The sequence below is a fragment of the Lissotriton vulgaris genome, chromosome 12 (genome assembly GCF_964263255.1).
Source record: "Lissotriton vulgaris chromosome 12, aLisVul1.2, whole genome shotgun sequence".
Taxonomy (NCBI): Eukaryota; Metazoa; Chordata; class Amphibia; order Caudata; family Salamandridae; genus Lissotriton; species Lissotriton vulgaris.
Window position 1 is genome coordinate 347,631,549 of NC_141700.1, and position 12,400 is coordinate 347,643,948.

Below are 12,400 nucleotides of genomic sequence, written 5' to 3' on the forward strand. Positions count from 1 at the left end.
AGCGACAAGACCAATAGAAATAGGCAAGTTAATGTTAACTGGTATTTATATAGTGCCTAATCACCAGCAGGTCTCTTAGCGCTTAGAGGAGAGTGGGCAGACACTTGATTAAGGTGACATTAACAGTGCATGATTGGGGGACTAGACCGTATTCAGGGCTTCTCTGAACAGAAGCTTTTTGAGCTGCTTCCTGAACAAGAGGAGAGTGGGTTCCTTTCAGAGATGTTCAAGTAGCTGGTTCCATAGCTGTGGGACCAGGACCGAGAAGGTTCTGCCCCCTTGAGATGTGATATTGTACCGTGGGAGGGACAGACGACAGGCCTCAGAGGACCACAACATGCGGCCTGGGACTGACAGCCTTATTCATCAAGCCGAAATCGGCTCGCAAAGGGCCAGATTCTGAGAATCTGGCGCTTTGCGAGCGCTATTTTTGCATTTGGGATTCATCATCCCAAATGCAAAAATCAGTAATAGCGATTTCGCAATTTAGCGAGGAATTACATTTAAGGAATCTCTATTTGAGATTCCTTAAATGCAATTCATCATCCATTTAAAAATTGCGAATTCGCAATTTCGGCCCGCTATTTCTGCGAGGTCAAACCTCGTGGTAAATAGTGAAAACTTAGAAAAATGCTTTTAAAAGCATTTTTCTAAGTTGCATGTTGCACACACACATGTCCTTTGGACATGTGTGTGCGCAACACCTGTTTCAATTTGCATTTAAGGGGTGGTACAGGGTGTCCTTTGGACACCCCTGGCACCCTTTAAATCGCTATCTTATTTGCGATTAGCTAATTGCTAATCGCAAATAAGGAATACTCCCTATTCATTCCTATGGGCCTTTTGGCCCATAGGAATGAATGGGGAGTTATTCCTTATTTGCGATTAGCAATTTGCTAATCGCAAATAAGGATTGTGTAGGAATCGCAATTCTTTTTGCGATTCCTACATGAACCCCATTTTGCGAGTCTGTAATAGCGATTCCTTATGAATCGCTATTATAGACTCGCAAAACGGGTCTATGATGAATCAGGCTGATAGTTCTCGAGGCATTCTTTAATGTAGGTTGGAGCTTGGCCATAGATTGCTTTATGGCCATTGCAAAGGCCCTTACATTTTGCTCGCTGCCTGATGGGGTGCCAGTGCACCTTGCACAGCAGAGGGGTTGCGTGAGACCTTCTTGGAAGCCTGAAGATCAACCTGGCCGCATCATTCAATACCACCTTTGGTCTGTTAATGAGTTTCTGCAGAGGCCCATATAAAAGGCATTACCATGGTCCAGCCTCGAGATAATAGTAGTGAAGTACCATAAAAAATAACATAAAGGGCTATACCTACCAATAGCCCCAATCCCATTACCAAATAATCAGTCAGTTGGCAGTGAAGAAAGTTCAATCATTTATTAAGCAAAAATACTCTATAGAGGAGCCTCTCCAAACCTCACCCATCAGGTGCGCGGAGAAGACTGTTGGCTCGCATTCGAACATGATGTTATATACTTTTCATTTCAACACATATAATCATGGTAAAAGGAAAAACACCAGTTGGCCCTCGAGCTCCAGGAAAGGACCATATATGGCACACATGATTAGTTCAAAGGTTAATTATTCATTACTGGGAAGGTCAGGAGGGGTGACTCCCTTTCGTGTCGGTGCCCAGGAGTGTAGGCACAGCGCCTCCAGGAATGCGCTTATCGCACCCAAAGGCAGATGCGACCTTGAGTCTCAGGACAGTCGAGTAGACAACCTACGTTCAGCTGCTCCTAGTAATATCAGATGAACTGAGGTTTGACAACTGCTGGGGACTAAACTGTGATCACAGCCCGTGTTTGAGCATAGGTTTGGAAAATGGCGTCTGTATAGATACGCAAAGAGCGAATAAACGTTTCCCCCCTACAAGCGCATATAAAATATATACATATAGTTTTAGCAAAAGAGGGTACGTATAGATGCATCATGCTAACATAATATAGGTCAGATGCTCCTTATGTATTGGAAATCTATTTTTTATCCCTCAGAACAGCCCTTTTAGCATGATGTAGCTAACTAAAACAGCTCAATCTTGAAATATTCCCTCATTAATCATCATTAAATATTTGAGCTCCTGCTGAACTAACTGGGCCTTTACTGCTGCTGGGGATGGACCGGCCACGGAGGAGGTGAGTTTAGTTGCGCAATAAGAGCAACATGCAGATCCAAATTGTACACAAAGGCAGCACGTGAATATGATACTGGCTATACATGCCAGCACTATCAGAATTTTCCATCCCCAAGAAGACAACAGACCCCAGAACCAACCAGAGAGGGACCATGTACCAGTCTCTACATGTATTTCGGAAGGCAAACGATGTAGCTTCTGAATAGCCAAATGAATGGGACACCCCTGGCACCCTTTAAATCGCTATCTTATTTGCGATTAGCTAATTGCTAATCGCAAATAAGGAATACTCCCTATTCATTCCTATGGGCCTTTTGGCCCATAGGAATGAATGGGGAGTTATTCCTTATTTGCGATTAGCAATTTGCTAATCGCAAATAAGGATTGTGTAGGAATCGCAATTCTTTTTGCGATTCCTACATGAACCCCATTTTGCGAGTCTGTAATAGCGATTCCTTATGAATCGCTATTATAGACTCGCAAAACGGGTCTATGATGAATCAGGCTGATAGTTCTCGAGGCATTCTTTAATGTAGGTTGGAGCTTGGCCATAGATTGCTTTATGGGCATTGCAAAGGCCCTTACATTTTGCTCTCTGCCTGATGGGGTGCCAGTGCACCTTGCACAGCAGAGGGGTTGCGTGAGACCTTCTTGGAAGCCTGAAGATCAACCTGGCCGCATCATTCAATACCACCTTTGGTCTGTTAATGAGTTTCTGCAGAGGCCCATATAAAAGGCATTACCATGGTCCAGCCTCGAGATAATAGTAGTGAAGTACCATAAAAAATAACATAAAGGGCTATACCTACCAATAGCCCCAATCCCATTACCAAATAATCAGTCAGTTGGCAGTGAAGAAAGTTCAATCATTTATTAAGCAAAAATACTCTATAGAGGAGCCTCTCCAAACCTCACCCATCAGGTGCGCGGAGAAGACTGTTGGCTCGCATTCAAACATGATGTTATATACTTTTCATTTCAACACATATAATCATGGTAAAAGGAAAAACACCAGTTGGCCCTCGAGCTCCAGGAAAGGACCATATATGGCACACATGATTAGTTCAAAGGTTAATTATTCATTACTGGGAAGGTCAGGAGGGGTGACTCCCTTTCGTGTCGGTGCCCAGGAGTGTAGGCACAGCGCCTCCAGGAATGCGCTTATCGCACCCAAAGGCAGATGCGACCTTGAGTCTCAGGACAGTCGAGTAGACAACCTACGTTCAGCTGCTCCTAGTAATATCAGATGAACTGAGGTTTGACAACTGCTGGGGACTAAACTGTGATCACAGCCCGTGTTTGAGCATAGGTTTGGAAAATGGCGTCTGTATAGATACGCAAAGAGCGAATAAACGTTTCCCCCCTACAAGCGCATATAAAATATATACATATAGTTTTAGCAAAAGAGGGTACGTATAGATGCATCATGCTAACATAATATAGGTCAGATGCTCCTTATGTATTGGAAATCTATTTTTTATCCCTCAGAACAGCCCTTTTAGCATGATGTAGCTAACTAAAACAGCTCAATCTTGAAATATTCCCTCATTAATCATCATTAAATATTTGAGCTCCTGCTGAACTAACTGGGCCTTTACTGCTGCTGGGGATGGACCGGCCACGGAGGAGGTGAGTTTAGTTGCGCAATAAGAGCAACATGCAGATCCAAATTGTACACAAAGGCAGCACGTGAATATGATACTGGCTATACATGCCAGCACTATCAGAATTTTCCATCCCCAAGAAGACAACAGACCCCAGAACCAACCAGAGAGGGACCATGTACCAGTCTCTACATGTATTTCGGAAGGCAAACGATGTAGCTTCTGAATAGCCAAATGAATGGAGGGGGCGGAGTCAGGAATATAAAAACAGCAGGAACTGCCAATCACACGGCATTCTACTCCCCGATCTGCCAAGATAATGTCTAAAACTATACAATTTTGAAGTGAAACAAGTCTGGCCGCTTGTAGCTCTACGGTTATATTAATCAATATACCTGCAGTAGTTTTACTTACCCCTTCAACTACTCTGGACAAACGCCATACTTCTTTGCTGGTTATTATAGGCCCCCAAATGGGAAACACTCCTTTTATAATGTCAGTAAAATGCTGCAGTGGAGTATCTATCTGATCTATATCTGTAGTATCTATCTCTCTTTTATTCCTCCTTATAAGCACACTTAGTTTATCTAAACGGTGATCCTTGTGATAATTAGAAGGGACAATATAGACTGGAGGGTACAGGAAGGACAGGTAGCAACGTCCACCTCAACCTCGTAGAAGCCAAGTATAGGCATTTTCTCCACAAACGAAATATACATTGGGAGGGGTTAACAATGGAGGGATGCTAAAAGTACGCAACTGATAAGTGTAGTTACATCGGCTTTCTCCTACTGATATGTACCCTACTCCCTGAATACAGAACGCAGACGTACTATTTAGTATAGGCACTGGAATAGCCCTATCTTCAGTAACATTATGGTCTTGAAAATGTCGAAACTACTGAGTGAAATTAAACTCAACAAAATCCCAAATCACATTTTTCAACCAAGTGGTATTTTCATGCGTTGTACACATATTCATACATGCATTCGGATATAAGGTTCCCTCTCCATTATTCCCCTCGGGGTCGAATCCTTGATGGACCTCAATATATGCTAAAATCATTTCATAATCCTTTTCCGAAAACCTATGAGTGTCCACAGTACAATGCATATACATCATTGAAAGTAATTTAAACAAAGCCTCACAACTCCCCAGATGAGACAAGGGTAGGGATATGAATAAGTCATGCTTGTGCATATCAGATGGTAAAAGACCACAAACCCAACAATTTGTAGTTTTGGTGGCACTGTGTGCTTGATGAAGTATTTCAAAAAATACATTTTTCACATAAGTCTGACGATGCCTTTCCTTATGTGGGGCTAAAGTATGAAACACATGTTCCGGAGGTGGGGCCGTTGTTCCGAAAATAGTATGCATAGGGTGGCGAAATTCTAAATAGATGAATACTCCCATCAATGTGATTAGTAATATTGCTATAATAACTATAAATGCAATTTTAACTTGTTGGGTCCAGCTAGGAAAGACGGGACTATATGCAGGGAAATAACACGGTACAAAAAGACGTTCCTCTTCAGGAATTAAACGAGCAAAGGGATACTTACTAACTAAAAGTCCAAAAATAAACTCAGGCGATGCCGTCCAACCTGCCAGAGGGTGCTTCTTTCCTGTGTCTGTTTAGAGCCTCACAGGCAGGCTCCTATAGTTTATCACAAATAATATCAAAGCAAGCTTCTCACGTTGAAGTTTCCTCTCACACAACCCTTGAAGATAACACAACCTGGGCCCTTTTAAACAAGAAATGTAGTCTTTCTTTCTGAACAGAGCAAGTGAATGTTCAAGGTTCTCAGCGTGTTCAGTCCAGTGTCTCGCTCAGTACCCCAGAAGCGCATCTAACAGACATTCGTGGAACAGGTCTGTACCCTATGGGGTACTGTGTTGTTTTCTGGGCAGTAGGTTGTATTGAGCTTAGCCAGGCACTTCTTGATCAGAGAACAAAACAGAGGATGATGAATCCGGTGAAACAGGGGTACTACGAGACTCTCGTTTGACTGTAGGGGCAACAGCATCTGGGGCAATCACTTGTGCTTATGACAGAGCCCCTTCGAGCCTCGAACACCTTCTCCTTTTCCTTCTCCAAGTACTTTGACATCAGAAAAAGGGGCAAAACAAGGAACTTGCTCACTTTCCTGGTTCAGAAGCCCTTCTTGGATTCACTGATCATATGGAAGCGGGAGGGGTAGTTTTTCCAGATGTGACACATGGATCCAGTGTCGCTTACCGTTCACCTTTACCGCCGTCCGCATGGCCAACAAGACTTGAAACGGTTCAGACCAACGGGGATCCAAGCTGGATTTTCGCTGATAATTACAGACCAGAACCCACTGTCCTGGCTCCAAGCGATGACCGGGACCCTCCGGCAGGGGCTGCAAAACTGCTGAGACCTGTTGATGAATGGAACGGAGATCTTTAGTCAAAGCATACAGATAGTCTGTCAACATAGGATACTCTATATCTTGAAATGTTCTGGGTCTCAGGATGCCCCAAACATTAGCAGGGCACCCAAAAATGACCTCATATGGAGATAAGCCAGAACGAGAATGTGGGGTAACCCTAATTGACATTAATGCAGCGGTAGAGCATCTGGCCACTTCAATCCAGTACTTTCTTGTCTGTCTGTCAACATAGGATACTCTATATCTTGAAATGTTCTGGGTCTCAGGATGCCCCAAACATTAGCAGGGCACCCAAAAATGACCTCATATGGAGATAAGCCAGAACGAGAATGTGGGGTAACCCTAATTGACATTAATGCAGCGGTAGAGCATCTGGCCACTTCAATCCAGTACTTTCTTGAATTTATGCCAATTTGAGCTTCGGTATCCCATTATACTTCTCGACCAACCCAGCGGACTGGGGGTGTTCAGCCGCATGGAATTTTTGTTTAATCTGTAGTGCATTACAAATGTGACTGATGAATTCGGCATTAAAGTGTCCCCCTTTATCACTCCAGATCACCCGAGGCAATCCATAGCGTGGGAAGTATTCCTTTACCAACGCCTTTGCCGTGGCCAAAGCCGTATTTTCTTTGGTCGAGTAGGCTTCCACCCATTTACTGAAAGCGCACACCACGACCAGGACATACTTCAAAATATTTACGCGCATCAGCTGGATATAATCCATTTGGAGCACCTCAAAAGGCAAAGATGGTGATGCAAAGTTTCAGCTCAGAACAGGCTCCCTGCCCCCAGGATTATGTCGTAAGCAAACCATGCCATATTGTACTAAATGACCATCAGTAATTGGAATATTGGGAGCTGAACCATGTGCCATTGTCACCACCGCATTCACTAATGCATAAGGCAACAACCATCACTGTTTTCCTGTCAAATCAATCCAATAATCCTCTGTATTTAATTTCCCCACTTCCTCTTTCCAGTTAGCCAGCTCAATAGGGGTAGCTTCTTTCTGTATTTCTCGGATACTCTCCATGGTGTTATTAAACATCTCTGTTTCAGCCACCCACCTCGCAGAGCTAGTCACAAACATTGAGTTCACTTTGGATTTCGCAGTTTCCTTAGCTACTTGATCAGCAAAAGCATTACCTTCACTCACTACATCAACCACTGCCTTGTGTGCACTGCATTTAACTACAGCCACTATCTCTGGTAACGTCAATGCTGTCAGCAAGCGCAAAATCAAGGGGCCATGCTGTATTTGCTGACCATGGGTAGCGAGAAAACCTCTTTCAGCCCAAAGCCGGCCAAAACTATGAGCCACGCCGAAGGCGTACTAGCTGTCGGTGTAAATATTTGCTCTCAATCCTTCACTTAACTCACAGGCCCGAACAATGCCACTAACTCAGCTGCCTGTGCTGATTGATAGGGTACTTGAGAAACCTCAACTACAGTGTGAAGAGTAGTTATCGCATATGCAGCAGTTGTCGCGCCATCTGGTAATTTGAAACAAGAGCCATCGACATACAACTCCCTTTGAGGGTCAGATAGAGGATTGTCTGTCAGGTCTACCCGTCCCTTCATCTCTTCCTCCGTCTGAAATAGACAATCATGAACATCATTGTTCCTTTCGTTCGAAGGAAGGGGTAGTAACGTGGCAGGGTTCAGAGTGGTACATCGTTTAATCATAATGTGGAGAGCAAACAAAGTCAATTCGTAACCTGTAAGACGCACACTCGTAAGGTGCTGGGTCTTCGTTTTGTTCAATAATGTATCCACAGCGTGCACTACCATCACTGTGATATCAGGGTTCAGAACAAGCCCTTCCGACTGTCGAATAGCCACTGCGACCACAGCAGTAGCCATTAAACAGCTAGGGAGTGCTCTGGCGACGTTATGCAACACCGCCGGAAATAGGCACAAGGCCTCTGCTTACAGCCAAATCCTCGTGTTAACACAGAAAGCGAGCAACCGTCCACCTCGTGTACACAAAGCACAAAGGTTTTTGGTAGTCAGGGGTACCAAGAAAGAGTGCAGAGCAAAGCACAGATTTCAAAGAGTCAAAAGCATTTTGGCAGGCAGCAGTCCACGGTAAAGTTTCATGCACATCTTTAGTGGTTAAATACAGGAGAGGTTTAGTGAGAAGGAAAAAATTAGGGATCCATTGGCGACAGTAAGAAGTTATGCAGAGAAATGCACATACATCACGCTGAGTACAAGGTACAGACATATTAAAAATGGTAGTCACATGCTCAGGGGTTAGTCTCTGTCCCTCTTTCGACAGTAGATGACCTAGGTAGGTTATCTCCTGTCGACAATATTGGAATTTAGAAAGAGATACTTTATTGCCATTAGCCGCCAAATAAGACAATAATTGTACAGTTGCTTCCTACAACCCTCCTCAGTATCAGAGGCCACTAATAGATCATCAACATATTGCAACAGCAAATTACCAGGAGGCAGGACCAAATCATCCAACAATGTCTTCAAAGCTTGACTATAAATACTTTGACTCTCCGTGTATCCCTGGGGAGCGCGACAAAACCGGAAGCTGCGACCAGATAATGAGAAGCTGAAAATATGGTGGCTATCAGGATGTATTGGAATGCTAAAGAAAGCATTCTTTAAATCGATCACAGAGAAATATTTAGCAGTGGGAGGAATCATAGTGAGAATAGTAGTGATGTCAGAACCCACAGGGTATTGGGCCACCACTATGTTATTAATTTCACGCAAATCAATCACAGAACGATAAGTATCAACATAGTCAGGATCACTTCCAATAGGGGCCTTTTTTAAGATCGGTAAAATTGGTCTGTTGCATATATTAGCAGCTGTCTCTTCCACCACTGCCTTTTTGATTAAATCTTGTATGATGGAGAGCAAAGCTTTCTCGTCCGCCGGAGAAATTTTGTACTGAAGTATACGTGGAAGCCGAGCATTTTGCTTCAAAGTAATAGAAACTGGTGGAATTCTTAATAATCCTACATCTGTGTCTCCAGTGGGCCACAGAGTCGCTGGGATAGCAGCAAACTCAGGAGGGAGGGTTTCATTTTTGGTGAAACACTGCAAAGTATGCTTGCCAAGGGGATTCATCGTCAAATAAACACCATCAGGTGAACAATGAAGCTTTGCATGTAATTTCTTCAACAAATCCAAGCCCAATACATTTTCAGCACAAATGGAAGTCAAGAGAAACAGGAGTCTACCGTAACTGGACCAATTGTAAACGGAATAGGTTTGGAAATGGGGCTCACCACCGGAATTCCCAAAAATCCCACCGAAACACTATTTTGGCCGGACCAGAGAATGAGAAATAGAACTATTCATCGCACCTGTATCAACTAAAAACTTTTCAGATGTCCCCATCAAATGCGCCTTTACATAAGGACCTTGCTGATCAACTGGTACTGACACCTGGCCCCCACTCTGTCCTTGGCTGTCCTATGTATAGGCATACCCTTTGGTTGTATCCATCGCATGGTCCTCATTATAATACTGTCTACCTCTCAGAATATTGAAGTAATTATTTTCTGATCCGACGTACGTCGCCTCCTCTCATCGCATTTCACTGGGAACCACACCACCTCGACCTCTTCCTCCTCCTCCTCCTCCTCCTTTCATAGCCCCATTTTGAGCCAGCAACAATGGACACTGAAATCGCCAATGCCCTTCCTCCTTACAATAAGCGCACTGGTTTATCCCCAAAACAGCAGCAGGCGCTCCACCTTGTCCGGTTCCCGCCCCCCTCGGGACAAACCCTCTACCACTTCTCTCTCTCTCTCTCTGCCTCGTCCTCGCACACCTTGTTGTAACAACACCTGTGTCTTAAGATCTTTTCTTTTTTTCAATCTTATTCTTACTCTCATTTTCTCTATGTTCGTAATATTGGGCCATACTCAATATTACCGAAGGCGTAGATGGGTCCAGGTACTTTAAGCGGCTTGTAGCCACGCAGAAACTTCTGGTAACAAATTGGTCACAAAACGATTAACAAATAATTGTATACCGCCTTCCAATGATAAATCCTGTCCACTAAAATCGATGAATATGCCTTCAAATCTAGAGAAGAAATCAGAAACACTTTCGTCTTTCTTCTGCTTGCATGCTGTCAATTTATCCCACTCCACCTTACAAGTCGGACTTAAGGAATGCATGTAAGTAATAATACGGCCAGGTAACGCCAATAGTTCGGATTTTGGTTTATCACCAGGTTTACGTTCCTTATCCCAATCTTTTATCTGTTCCCATGTTCTGCCTAACTCCTAAACATGGTCCTGATCATGCACCTGACGCCATACATCAACATGGACTAACAACGCAAAAAAAACCTCTATGTCTGCTAGGGTCATAACGGCTGAGAAAGCCGCTTCTGTGAGTTCTTTATAATAAGCCATGGGATTCTTACGGGGGTCAGGTAGTTGTGATTTTAGCGAGAGGACTTCACTCCTCTTCCAGGGGGTGTAAACCCATTGTTCCTGCACTCGTGCCTCTACACGAGGTCTAGTCACCTCATCCTGATCATTCTTTAATTCTGGTATTTCAGGATGAAAGATAGGATGGACTTCTCGCATAGGGTTCTGAGAATCCCATGAGGAACATTTTTGGTGCATCGCGCCCTTGATAACTTAATAAAATATCAACATTTTTGTACACTTCCTCTGGTCCAAGTTCAGACTTATGAGCCCTGTCCTGAATATCATACATCACTTGTGGGGCCAACCCTCCAGCAAAACACTGTTCCCATAAAGTAAGAATACATGTGGCCATATGTTTTAAGGCATGTTGCTGCATATCAGGCTCAAAGTCTCGAAGCGTGCTCCATATATCAGTTATAGTATAAATAGGCTGTCGCATCCACTGGGATGACTGATTTTCAATCATCTGTTTCTCGTTTAATCCTACAGTCGAACGAGTAAACAACTTTCTTGTGTCGAAATCCCCCGGAACACGAGCTGGAGTTGAAACGGCTAAGGATGGGGTCGTGCTTGCGGAATGGGAAGCCCATGCAAAGGTAGAGGGAGACAAAGCAGCTGTGGACATAACCGAAAATGGCAATGTAACAGACCATAAGGTAGCCGTCGCAGACACAGAGGGAGTTAGAATAGGGACGTTCCAGGAGAGACAGGGGAAGAGGAAACAACAGGGGCAGAGGCTGAAGGGACCTGTACTGGAGCTGGGGGAACAACGGGATATAAATGTTGTGGAGCATAAGGTGGAGGGGGACGAGTATCCAATAAATCCTCCATCTCATCCTCCGCTTCAGTCCTAGCCACATAGGTCTTACCCACTTGCAATCTAAATTGCCTATCTGCACAATCAATTCCCTGTTCGGTTTGAGCTTTATCATAAGCAATGGTTTTCTGCGTAATCGTCTGACCTCCCTTCATTCTGCTAACTTTCTCCTCCCATATACATCTACGCTTTGCCTCCGTCTGCCATAGGTTGAGGGAATCAAACATTGACTGTCGACTACGTTTAGAAAACAATCTATCTTGCAGAAAATATATCTTTTTCTCATCAAAAGACCTGGTTAAAGGCCATTGCAACTCTACATTATCCTTAGTATATTTCTGCCATAGTGTATTAAACAAGAGAGGTGTAATACCATGCTTTACATACATATCATAACTCGGGCTGCCCTCAGGCGGGGCAGGTTGACTTTCAGTCAAGCGCGTATCATTAGAGCGGCAACAACATCCAAAACAACTCAATTTGCTAACACACAGCATAGTAATTGTTGTCACGTATTTCTCATTCAGTCATAAAAACATACTTTCAAACATGGCCATGTTCAAATGTTCACCACATCCAAATTCACTCTTATTCAAACATACACAGAACAATAATATATGTACATACAAAGATATTCAAAACGACATGTCTCTTTTCTGTCTTTCCAAACAAAAAACAGAGCCCGTCGACTCCTGTTCAGGAAGAATCAATCAATTCAGATTCCAGACCAACAGATACCAAAATCAAGCAGTCCAAAGACTACCAAGAGACAATCTGACAGGTATAACCACAGACAGTCCTACAGACCATCCTGTAGTCTTCCTGGTTCACCCTTGGGACTATTCTGACTAAGCCCGCTTCCTTAGCATCGCTTCAGATATGTCCCCAAGGCTACCCAGGTACAACCACAGGTCTTTCCGACACCAGTCCTTCCGGGTGCGCACCACACGAGCCACACCAGGGTGTCCGATCGGCGTCTCTATTGTT